The sequence below is a fragment of the Triticum urartu genome, chromosome 7, assembly GCF_003073215.2.
Source record: "Triticum urartu cultivar G1812 chromosome 7, Tu2.1, whole genome shotgun sequence".
Lineage (NCBI taxonomy): Eukaryota > Viridiplantae > Streptophyta > Magnoliopsida > Poales > Poaceae > Triticum > Triticum urartu.
Genome location: NC_053028.1, coordinates 60,486,350 through 60,499,802, shown reverse-complemented (window position 1 = coordinate 60,499,802; position 13,453 = coordinate 60,486,350). Strand labels below are relative to the sequence as shown.

Below are 13,453 nucleotides of genomic sequence, written 5' to 3'. Positions count from 1 at the left end.
AATATTGATTTGACATTGTGAATGTTGACACATTGTGGAATAGTTTTTGAAGTCTGCAAAAGTACTCAACTAATGCTGTCGTTCTCCACAAAAAATGTGTTTACCAATGCATGCATGAACTCTAGTTAATCTAACCCCCCTCTCTTCTTTAATTCTTTGCCACATCAGCATGTTTGCTATTCCCGTGTGCATGATACCAGCTAAGGTACCACCATTATGGCCAGCCTTAATCATCACATGCAATAATTTAGTGCACCTTGAAATATGAACATGTGTGGGGTGTGTTTGTTTTTAATGACTTGAGACTATACCTAGCCCGGCATGAAAGATGACTTATTATGCACCGTTCCCCATACCTGCAGGAAGCCCGTTCGTGTCCAATTTTTTTCCTCTCCATGTGTGGAAACAATATGCCTGCCAAACTCTCCTTCTCCCTCCGGCGGTCCCACCACTCCACCCCGTGTGAAAAAATCTACATGCATGACTCTCCTCCCCCACGCTCATCCAATCCGTTGTGACCGGCAATATTTCCACCCCTTCGCTACCCCGTAATTTACTCCAACAAATATGCCCACGTAGCTGTTACTTAACAGCAGGTGCATTCGGTCACTGACATATGGGCCCAACAGGGGTCTGGCCCTCATGTTAGTGACGCAACTGGACCGGCAGTTAAGTCAGTGCAGCTCAGTCCATATCTTACATAGGTGTGCCATTGCTCGCTATAAATACTGCGCCTCCCACGACATCGCTATCTCCTCCCCCTCACGTTCACGTTCATCGCTATCTCCTCCCCCTCCTCTCATGACGACCACCATGGCATCGCCCCTCCCAATCCCTAGGAGCCCCTCGCTGAACCGCGCGGACGGTCACGCGTTGCCGTTCCGTTCCTCGCCGCCACTAGTCGAGGAGGACGCTTCGGTGTTCTGCTCCTTGCCGCTATGCGATGGGTCGCCGTTCCGTTCCTCGCCACCACTAGTCAAGGAGGACACGTCGGGGTTCCGCTCCTCGTCGCGACGCGTCGAGGTGGACGTGTCGGCGTTCCCAATCTTGCCAGCATGCGCGCTGGAGGACGCGTCGGCTCACCGCTACGAGGAGAACGCCACGCCGCCCACCGAGCCCCCCAGCCTTGAGGAGCTTTGGAAAGAAATGGATGTCGCCTTGTGGGAGGCTTTGCCTCCAGCAGAGCGCGCCAAAATAGAGGCAGAGAAGAAGGCTGAGGAAGAGAAGTGCACCGTAGAACAAGCTGCCTAGGAGGCCTATGTCGCATCCGAGAGAGTCAGGCAATTGGCCCTTTTGCAGAAGGCTCGTGTGAGGGCCGTGAGGGTGGCGGAGGACGCCCGTGTCGACGCCCTGAGTGTAGTCGGGCCCAAGCGCCTCATCTACGCTTGGCGGTACGTGGACCGGGTGCACGCTTCCAGCGAGGAGGAGTTCCTGTTTGCGCCGGATCACCACACCGGTGAGATCACGCTCGCCCGCCGGCAAGCCGCCAATCAGCACCTCGCGAGTTGTGAGGCTGAGGAAGAGGCATTGTGTCGGCGCGCTGGGAAACGGCCGCGCACCAGGGCACTCGTGGCACGCTGCAAGCGCTCCTGCGAGCGCCGTGGCTTTTACACTACAAGAAATATGTCAACTTATGACCTTCTGTCAGTGACCCTCGAAGAATTGGTCATAAATTTATGACCATTTTAGACCAATTGGTCAAAAGCTGTTCAGGGGGCTCCAAACCCTAAACCATTGCGTCCATTTTGGTCAGAAAGGTCGTAATTTCCTTACACGAAATGGTCACAAAGCAAACAGTGCTAGTCCGCTGCCTTATTTCTAGTTGTTAATGACCAATATAGATGGTCATAGCCTTGTAGATTGTGGTGGGTTGTGATGACTAGGTGCCATCTCATCAGTTTTGCCTATGTGTCATGTCCATGTGGCAGTTTTTGCCCTAGGTTGTGAAGCAACCTATATTTCTATCATTCCCAAAATTCCCAAAAAAATCTCATAAATTCTTTGGGGCATATCTTCATCAAATATGTAAAAATACTTCCTTGCCTAGTTCAAAACTAATTCAACAATATTCATTTTCCTATTCTGTTGACAACAACACTTTATGAAGGAAGTGCTATTTATATATTCTTGATTGCCCTCAGAATTTTTGGGCACTCTTTCCTATCCAAATCATTATCGCATGACAAAATTCAGCTCCATTTTCCTAGCAAATCTTCTTCGGCAAATTTCCAAAGTTTTTATCCACCTAGAAGCATTGTGAAGAAAGTACCTTTTTTATATCTCTAAATGACATGAAATTTATACAGTTCCTTCATATGCCCAAATTATCACCCTCCTCCAAATTGCAGCTCAGTCAAATCATCTATGTGAGCCCAGGTTCAATTTATATTTTATGGCCAAATTGGCACGTTGCAAAGCAAGTGTTATATAAACCCCTCCTATTACCCTCAAACTTTTCGGGCACTCTTCCATACCCAAACCCAGCTTCAACATTCATATTTTTGTCCAGTGTGGTACTTTGCAAAGCAAGTACCACCTAGGATCCTCCTTTTGATCTCAAAATTTGTGAAGACATTCTCCTTAGTAGATGATCATCCTCAGCCTAAACTCACACCCATTGGCCATGTGCATTTTCCGTACCGCTAATCAAACACTTGGCTGCTAATTCATGTTTGAGCATCGATCGGTCTCCTCGTGAGAATCTTATGTTGTAATTTTCTTCCTAACACCAACCTGGGGAGTGCCCAACCCACTAGACATGCCTAGGCCGTCCAGAACACATGGCAACATTACGGTTACGCGATGACCACACGACGGGCATGCGAGTTTACGTGCTCTAGTGTTGGGGCCCTCGGCCACCGCCCAAAACTCGACGTATCGCCACCAAACCATGTATTTATGATTAAATAGGTCCTTATGTAACTAGAAATGATTTTTGGGAAAAATAAATAGCAAACTATGAGGCAGCTGCAGTTCAAATTTGAGGCCTCAGTCGGTTTGGAGGATTTTCGTAGGAAAAACATAGGAATAAGGATTCTAGAGGAAAATTTCCTATGTATGCATTCGGTTTGTAAGAAATGCGTGCAGGAATTTCGTAGGAATACTACTCATTTCCCATGTTTTTGGAGGAAACTACACATCCACTCAAAGCTCATTTTACGCGTAGGAACGAGGAAACTCAATTCCTTAGGATGGCAAGTGCCATCCTATCATATTCCTATACTACTCCTAATTCCTACGTTTTGATTTCCTCCAAACCAAATGAGCCCTGACCCGCTTCGAGCTGAATCGGCGGAAATTTGTCTTTTTCTGAGAGGTGGATCAAAAACTTTTACACCCAACCATTTTGTCAATTGTGCATTAAATATGGCCTAGTATTTTGTAAAAATGATTTGGTCCAATTTTGCAACAATTATTTGGTAGTTCCTTCACAAAAAAACCTCCTTTCGGGCACTCGAAAAATGGAAAATGGTTTTTTCATCCAATGAAAATGAAAACTTCCTTAGGAAACATTGTTTGCCATTCCAATATGCACCCTTGTGCACAATATGAGATCATTTGAACAAACTATGCCATGAATGTGGCCATAAGATTGATCATTTGGCTTGAAAGCCATTGATCTCCACACATGATAGCTCGTTTCTGAGAACACTTTTTTAAAATAATTGCCGTATTCTATGTTTGTTATTTTTCCTAGGAACTTGGCCACATATGATGACACAATGCGAAGGTTTCCCAATTTTTTGATTTTTTTGAATTTTTTATGCCCGTTTCAAAATGCAGTCAAAACGACGGGAATGACCGTTCCTAGCTAGTGGTTGAATCTTGGAATTTTTTTGGCGTTTCTCTGATTAAATAGATACTTATGTACCTAGTAATGATTCTTTGAAAAAATAAATAGCAAACTATGAGGCAGTTGTAGTTCAAATTTGACCCGCTTCCAGCTGAATCGGCGGGAATTTGCCTTTTTCACGAGAGGTGGAACAAACATTTTTACAACCAACCATTTTGTCAATTGTGCATTAAATATGTCCTAGTATTTTATAAAATTGAGTTGGTCCAATTTTGCAACAATTATTTGGGAGGTCCTTCACAAAAAAAACCTCCTTTCAGGCAGTCGAAAAATGGAAAATGGTTTTTTCGTCCAAAGAAAATGAAAAATTTCTTAGGCAACATTGTTTGCCATTGCAATATGCACCCTTGTGCACAATATGAGATCATTTGAACAAACTATGCCATGAATGTGGCCATAAGATTGATCATTTGGCTTGAAAGCCATGAATCTTCAGAGATGATAGCTCATTTCTGAGAACACTTTTTTTGAAAGAATTGCCGTATTACAAGTTTATTATTTTTCCTGCTAACTTGGTCACATATAATGACACAACGGGAAGGTTCTCCAATTATTTGATTTTTTTTGAATTTTCTATGCCCATTTGAAAACGCGGTCAAAATGGTGGGCATGGTTGTTCCTAGTTGAATCCCTGAAAACTTTTGTTGTTTCTCTGATTAAATAGATACTTTTGTACCTAAAAATGATTTTTGGGAAAAATAAATAGCAAACTATGAGGCAGTCACGGTTCAAATTTGGCCCGCTTCCAGCTGAATCGGCAGAAATTAGTCTTTTCACGAGAGGTGGATCAAAACTTTTGACACCCAACCATTTGGTCAATTATGCATTAAATATGGCCTAGTATTTTGAAAAATTGAATTTGTTCAATTTTTCAACAAATATGTGGTAGGTCCTTCAAAAAAACTCAAAACTTCCTTGGCGATAAGTTTAATCATTTGGGTTCAAACCGGCCTCATTCTCCCCCCTCATCCTCTGCCGCCCGCGCACACTCAAGCCGCTCGCCGCCCACATGTGCTATGATTGTGAGTAATAAAATTGATGTGCTCCAAATTTGCAACAAATATTTGCTAGGTTCTTTATAAAAATATCATTTTGGACACTCGAAAAATGATTCTCTTACAAAAAACTCATATCTTAGAACACTTTTTTTAATGATATTTACATTATTCAAAGTTTTTTATTTTTGCTGAAAAGTAGGTTACACTTGGTGACAGAATGCGAAGGTTTTTTATTTCTATTTATTTTTAAAAATTTCTTAGGTCGTCAAATAGCAGAGATGATTCAAAATCTTATTTTTAATCAATTATGACCAATTTAAATGGTCTTAACATCATCAAAGGAGATACTACGTTCTGATTGGTCTAAAATCATCTCACGCGGATCATGGATTAAGCACCGTCCGATGCGCCTGGATCCAACGGCAGCCCACACCCCCCTTGTCGCTGTCACCCCCTCCCGAATCCCTCTGATCCTCGTCCACACACGAAACCCTAGCCTCCTTCTCCCAATCGCCGCTGCCGCTCCCTTATCCCCATCGCCGCCGCCATCGTCCTTCCCCTCGCGCTGCCCAGATCTACGCACACTCTCGCCGCCACCGTCCTTCCCTCTCCGCCTCACCTCTGTCTCCCACCACGCCGCTGCCACCGCCCCCGCCCGCGCACCATGGCCGGCCTCCACCCCTGCACGGACGACGAGGAGCCTGAGTACCCATGCCTCCCCGCCCTCAAGTGGCTCCTATTCCCCGCTACCTAGATCCGCGTCGCCCCATCCACTCTCTCGCCCGGACCACACACCGGACCGATCCCGCACCCGTACAGCCCATCGGTGACCTCGCCGGAGAAGAGAGAAGAAGGTGAGAGATGGAAGCGGCGGAGGCCGCGGCCGGCGTGCAGATGGGCTCCTCGAAGCCGCAGATCGCGACCCAGCTGGACTCCTCCGCCGACCCGCACCAAGTTCCTCGAGGAGTTCGCGTGGCGGTTCGACCTCCTCGAGCTGGTCTGATTCGGGATGGAGGCAGTGAGCATCCGCCGTAGCAGGGCCGACGACACGGGCTGGAGCGTGAGGCTCGCCTGCGCTGGCAGTGAGCTGGAGGAGGAGGTTTGACGCCGTGAGATCAACCGCCGGATGCCATGGGCGCCAGTTGGAAGCTGCAGGGCGAGATCGACCGCGTCCTCAAGAAGGTCCAGGAGGGCGTCGTCGTCTTCGACAACATTTGGAACAAGGCACGCACGCAAGCGCCTCCTTCTTTCCTCTCCCCAACCCCCACGCTAGATTCTCATGATTTTGCATGATTTTGGGGCAGGTCTACGACACCGAGAATGCGAACCAGAAGGAGAAGTTCGAGGCGGACCTCAAGAAGGAGATCAAGAAGTTGCAGCACTACTGGGACCAGATCAAGACCTGGATCCAGTCCAGCGAGATCAGGGACAAGAAGGTGACCCCTCTGTAAACAGATCAAGGACCATGATCTGTTTGGTGCTGTTTTCGGTGATGATTTGGTCCTTGTAAATGCCCTCCTTGTAGATTTAGCTTAGTACACTAGATCATGTAATCTGTGTAGGCTTATTACTCTGTGTGGTTTTATCTTGCCACTGCAGTGAAGATCAGGGATTCACCGGCAACGGAGTTAGTTCTAAAATTTCTGTTGTAATAGTTGTTACATTTCTCATGTTTGATTCCTGTTGTGGAAGTCCAAGTAACTTACAAAGTACGTCATATCATGATACATATTGCATGCATATTTGGTTTCTGGTTGATGCATGGTTGGTGTGCTAGCTGTTCGTTAGTACCTCCTGGTTGTTACTATTGCTCTTTTTTATTAAGGCAGTTAGTGTTTAACATCTATCGCTTTAGCGCCTAGCGACTAAATAATGTTTTGTTTCTGGTTAGTTAGGATGATTCGTCCGCTTGTATCCATTTTCCTGAACCAATTCTGTGTATTAGTTCATTTTAGGTTAATTTTATACTATCTAGGACCATGTGTTTTTTGGTTAACTTTACTGTGTTGGATTTGGAAGCGCAGGCGACCTCCATGGACGACATCGACGATGAAGAGGAGGACAAGGAGGACGGCATCGACGATGAAGAGGAGGACAAGGAGGACGACCAGGACATGCGCGACCCCACCCCCGAGCCCAACGAGCTCGACGAGGACATAGTCGAGTCCGACCTCGAGCTCGACGAGGAGGGCATCGTCCAGTCTGACCATGATGGCGTGCCACAGAAGGTCCTGTGCTCTGCTCTGCCTGCCTCATTTACTGCCTCGCCACCGCAATAGATGGTCTTTTTTCTTTTGTAATTTGGCTGGACTTGTGCGTCTTCGTTCTGATGCGTTTGTGCGTGCGTATGTTGAACAATGACCTCGGATCTGGTGAAGGGCGCCAAGGAGAAGCAGCTCAAGGTCAATGGCCCCGTCAGAATGCTGCTCAACATCACCACCAGGAAGTTCCCCTATGGAGTAGGTAGCCACCTCCCTCTCTTTGCCCTTCCTTACCAATCCCATTTGCTTAGTAGCTCTGCATAGTATATGGTCCTTGCATGCTCACAGTAGCTCGTTGGTGATGTGGGTCACTATGTTTTTGTGGATAGCTGACTGTTTAGGGAATTTCTGTGACGATGATGATGTTGTGCTGGGCAGAGGATGTGAAACATTTAGACCACTGAGGCCTTTCCGGTCTTTGATGATCTAAAATTGATCTTTTTAAAACTGATGCCTAGCATGCCATCAACGTTTTTTTGTTCCTCATCTAGAATGCAGCTCTGTGTGTTGGTGTGATATAATGTAGAGGAGTTGCATGTGACTCGTTTGTCAGCTGAGCATATGATGTTACAAGGAGATGCTACTGAGATTTTACGCCGTTGAAGTATCTTAAACCGAGCTTTTTAAAACTGATGCTTGGTTGATCTAGTTCTAGTATATTAGTTGGGTGAGAGTCTACTGTTGTTGGTGCTGTGTTGTCATTTCTTTTTATGTCGTTGAAGAATAAAAAAGATAAGCATTTCTCCAGCCAATGTCTGAAGTAGTTGCTGCTGTGTAGTCATCGGCTGAATCTAGTTTGGCAGCGCTGTATTTAAAATACCATAGTATCTCAAAGCTTCGGTATTGCAATGCGTGGGCAATGAATACTACGGTTTTAAAGAAAATACATTTTTCTCAGTTTTAGAAAAACTACCGATGCGTTTGGCTCATGTTGTTTTACTGTAGTTTTGATCGATAGTCACACAACTTAATCTAACTTATACTAAACCTACGGAGCTACACGAATCAGTGTGTGCCGGCCGGCTGCATGCAACGCTGTATGGTCTTCTGACAGCTGAGCTACGAAGTTGCAGACGTGATCGGCAGTAGCTAATTACAAAGAATAGGAATCAGTATCTTATTTTAATTAGTGTGGTGCATGCCATTGAAAGCATACTGACATGTGGTTAGTTATGCTTGTGAACCAAGATGCACGGTAGTCAACCAGCAATGACACGAGCGACTTTTCCTCAGTTTGAGAAAAAGAGGTCTAGACCACTTTTTTTAATACTCCAAGAGAACCACAGTAACAACAATACCACTGTTTATGAAACCGTAGTTTTTGGTATAGCCAAGTGCTTCAAAGTATTCAAAACTACAGTTTTTCAAAATCTATGGTATTCTAGTAATGCTTTGAAAATACTTAGCATCCAAACGGGGCCTGCAATTAGCACATAGCTGCGTTGTACAGTTGCTTATATAATCAGATGTGGTATGTAGTCACGTACGCTTTCTAATTTTGATCCAATGCTTGCTTCCTAGCTCACGTGTGTCAGTTTTTCAGATACTTGTGACTCCTTGTGCATCACCCCTCAACTAACAAGTAAAAGTAAATAAAATTGTTGTTTATGCTCACTCCTTGTCTTCATATACTTTTTTCGTTGGCTATTACTTCTCTTCTTTTATATTGAGTTTGGGAATTTGGTATTGATGATAGTACGATGACTCTGTCATCTGATGCGCAAGTCCATGCACGTCGGCTCTCTGGGTAAGAGAACTTGTCTCGCTGCAGTTGCAGTTATTGAATGACAGTAGAGCAAATTGAATTTTAACAATTCTATCTTCCGCGATTAAAACAAATCTACGACAGAGTTGCGGCAAACTAATGTTATCAGTTCTATCTTCTGTGATCAAAACAAACCCGCAGCAGTTTTCCAATGCTAGTAGCAGCAAGCTGAATTTTATAATTATATCTTCAGTGAAGTTTAGGTGCAATGTGTGGCAGTGAAGTATTTTGCATGGCCTGCACTTGTGCAATGATTTTTCATATTGTGTCTCTATTTTCTTGTATGAATGAGTATCTCATTTTAACTAGCTGGAGAATAAAAAGCATGGTACTAGCTGAATTTGTGTTGGCATTCTTAATAACTGCCCTTTTTTGAAAGGTCTGCTCATAATATATTGGCTTCAGTTTTTTTGATTCTTTTTTGTTGATTCATGTAACAGGTCGTCCAGTAAAGCTGTCGAAGGAGCTCCATGCTGAAGAACATAACACTTGTAGAGCTTGTAAAATACTGTATCTCATTATTGAACTTGTGGAGCTTGTAGCTGTGACTGGCATACTGTTATTACACTTGCAGAGCTTGCAAAGTGTATGTTAGAGCTTATTTTGTACAGCAGGAGCTTTGTATTGAATCTGGCTGATAATATTTGAAGTGTTACTTGTAGAATTGTTTTGTCCGATGACTCAGACATACTGGGTATTTATTTATGTTAAATTGAAAAAAATGAAGAATATGACCCTGACAGCTAGGACCCAGTTACCAGAACCTCAAAACGGGGACCCATTTTATAAAAAACAAAAAATGGGACTCCTAAGACAAAAAGGCCATGGCCCAAAAATAAAAAGGCTGCAATGTTGGGCTCGGCCCATGAAGTCAACGAAAAATTAACAGGAAAAAAATATAGAAAGGCCGAATTGTTGGGCTAGGCCCATGTAGAAAATCGAATTGGACCGGGCTGAATCTTGTGCCACATCAGCTTGCCACGCTGGATGCCTACGTGGCCTGGGGAGGTTGCTAGTGACCAAAACGCCACAGTGGACTTATTTTGGTCATAAACGTTTGCGACCATTCTAGAAGAAAGGTCGCTATAGTCAGTTTACGACGCCCAGCTTTTGACCTTATGTTTTTGGTCACAAAAAGGTCATAAATGGAAATTTGTGACCTTTCAGTGACCAATAGTGGTGGTCATAAGTTGACATATTTCTTGTAGTGTTAGGAGGAGTATAATTTTTGTTTCGTAAGGCGATCCCATTAGTTTTGGGGCGCAAATGATAAATCATGAACGTTCAGGGATTTTTAGAGTCCTTAATTAAGTATCTAAAATGGAAAGTTTGGAAACCTTGTGTATTCGTACGCATTTTGCAAGTATGTGAATATAGCACAAACTTTACTATATACTATCGCAGGAAAAGAATTCTATGACACCAGGTCTCACGCGAGACCCATCCTGATGGATGACACGTGGCATTCACAAATCACAAAGCATCCCCCACCCCCACTTAAAAGCCTCGTGTCATCCATCAGGACGGGTCTCACCTGCTAACCGTGAGACCTGGTCTCATATACGAGTAAATTTTTTCCACTATCGCACTACACGTCTCTCTCGATATATGCTTGCAGACTTTTCTACTCCCTCTGTCCAGGTCAATAAGTCATCTTCGGTTGTGCACCGTGACCAAGAAGGAGGGAAGACTTATACACCTAGACAGAGGGAGTACTAACATTACGATGCGGTTTTTGTAAAAGTAGAAAAACAGCACTAGTCAAGCTTGTGAAACGATTCAACGCTAAACAAATGCAAAAATGCTCATTTGATTGTTTACTTTTAGCTTCCTTCTCTGTGGTTATTTCTCTGTCGTACTGTGTACGGAGTATCTTACTGGTTGGAAAGGCATGCAAATTCCCAAACCGCTTCCTACACCCTGTATCTCACTGGTTGCCGGCATTGACGTTGTCGCCCATGTCGTCGAGGATGAGGTTGCCGAGGTCGGGGAAGAAGTCGTCGTTCGCAACTAATCATGTGGACTAGCATAGTAGTAGGATACAGAGTAGAAACATGAATTTTACCATGATTTCGAACAGGAAGGACAGAAACACATACGGTCCAACGGGAGCTGCACCGTTGGCGTTGAGGCTGTCGCCCATGACCAAACACCACGTAGACACGGTCTTTGAGCACGATTCGTAGTCGTTCCACACTCGGGCATTGATGTTTGTAACTATTTTAGATTAGAATATACTACTCCTCCGGTGCTAGTAGTAGAGCAGAGTCCTACTCTACTACTCTACTCAAGCAAGTTAGGGCATAGCATTGTAGGGAGTACCAGTACTGTGATCAGTCAAGCAAGTTGTCTGGCATCGACATGACCCTACGCTGCTGGTATGTGTCTCGTAAGTCAAGCGGCGTGCTGTAGTCATCATCACCTGTCCACTTCCCGTAGCACATATTCGCTTCTCCATCTTTGTCCGCACATAATCTCGTCCAATCTTCCATCCCCGCTAAGGCGCCTCCCCCCCTCGTCCGAAACCCAATTACTAACAATGGCAGAACCAAGCAGTGTCGGCCGAAAGAGTGGCTGGAATTCACTCCCCACAGAGGTAATCAAGCTCATTGTTTCGCGTGTGGACAATCTCAGTACCATGCCGCTCGCCGTGTGCTCGTCGGGGCTGTACCATTTGCTCAAAGCCCTCAGGCCGGAGCTTTTTAAGCCAGCTCCTTGCTTGCTGATGCCGCCTGATCTTCAGAAACGGCGTGTCATGCAGCATAATGATCGTAGGGTGGCGAGCATCAACCCCCTTGACTGTGATCCGATCCCCGTCAGCCTCAACTACATTAACAGTATGTACTGGGTCGGCATGAACACGTCTTGGATGGTGCTCATTGACGGTCGTGGTAGCTGGATGCTCGTGGAGGTCTACACCCGGCGATTGCTCCCCTTCCTTCGATTAACACTGCACTGCTTTGGCACCGCGGCCCAGAATACTCAAAATCTTACAGTAGCCAACATGATACCAAGTTTGATTTGCTCAAGGTTGTAATCTGCCAAGTGCCCACAAGATCTGCGAATTATAAAGACTTCAGGCTAATTGCGTTCTTCAACCGCGGTCTCGCCTATCTGACAGGTCACTGCGGTAAGTGGATAAATCTGCACATCCATCGCAGTATCATACGTCCTCCATGGTTCTCTGATGCCATTGAACACAAGGGCTTCATTTATGTTGTCGACTCCTTCTATGGCTGGACGTATTGCTGGCCTACTCCAGTCATCGCTACAAACGGCTGTTACAGCAGTATGTTACTTTCCTATGATATCATGATGGCTTTCTTATATTACTATGAACATTTGCTGAAAAAATATTCATGCTCATAACATGTTGTTCTTAAGATTGACTAAACCAAGAGCCCTTTTTTATTTGACTCCAACTTGATATGATGTTGTAGGCCGCCTGGTGTCCCTACCCTTCCTAATCCCAGAACCTTTCAAAGAAAAGCGGCATGGCAGCTGCAGGTGGTTCCTGGCTCGATCATATGACTGTGAAAGATTGATGATCCTTCGCACGTACCGGACGTGTTGTTTCGCGGAATACAATCACAGTCACTACAAGGTCTTTGAGCAGGATCCCAGCTTCTCTGGGCCTCTAGGAATTTTTGACTGGAGGCTGGTAAGTAGCCTTGGTACACGCTCTATGTTTGTTGGACTGAATTATCCGATTAACCAGGAGATAACCGACGGCAAGGATCATGATGGCAGCGCGGTTTCGTTCATCAGGCAAAACTGTGTGTACACAACGTACCATGCGTCTCTGCATGCACCATACCCTGATATGTGCCGCCACGCTCTACAGCCCAAAGTAGGAGAGAGGGTTGCAAGTATGAGACTTCGACCTACTGGCTAGAGTTTCCCCCGTCAGGCACCCATCTGGTTCAAGCCATTAGCCAATCTCCACAGCTTAATAAATAGTAACGTCTAACTGAGCCAGTTAATTAGATGCGTACACTTGGTGTAGTAGGATCTTTATTTAGTTTGATGCATACACTTGTTCTTTTTTGGTAGCCCTTTTGTAATGATGGCTGATGTTTGGTTTGGAAGAGAGAGCTGCGTCTTCACTCCTCTGGCCTGCTTACTGTTTCTGTTGCACCCCTAGCCCTGGTTGCTGTTGTTGCTGTTTTGAATGTACAGTCAGTAGTATATTTCGTCTATTGGTTGAATAAATGTGTTGTTAGAACGACAAACACAATTTTTTGGAAATCGTTGCACGGTTTGATCCTTTAGTGCCCCGTACCGTATGTAGCGCATACTATTTATTGTATGGAACACATTTTTTTTAAACTCGGAACACATTTTCCACTTGTTGATAACATGCAGCCCACTGATGAAGGCCCAATAGGGAAGCCCATAATTAACTCGAAGGGAGGATCTCACATGAATCCGGCCCAGGTACATGCTCATGGTCCCCTAAACATAAATAAATAAATAAATAAATGCTCATGCACCGGTTCTTTGGGAAAATAGGTAACCCAGTATTTCTTTTTGAAGAATACCCAAGCTAGGCCTATTTGTTTTCTCCGAATTACTG

The 13,453-nt window shown here is 44.9% G+C and overlaps 1 non-coding gene and 1 pseudogene across 1 annotated transcript; both read left to right on the top strand.

The window, feature by feature from the left end:
• Window positions 1–7,484: 7,484 nt before the first annotated feature.
• Window positions 7,485–7,569, top strand: LOC125526086 (annotated as a pseudogene).
• Window positions 7,570–7,667: 98 nt separating this feature from the next.
• Window positions 7,668–7,751, top strand: LOC125526083. Its single transcript, XR_007291549.1, has one exon. It is a non-coding gene; the product is annotated as a small nucleolar RNA SNORD36 (small nucleolar RNA).
• The last annotated feature ends 5,702 nt before the right edge of the window (window positions 7,752–13,453 follow it).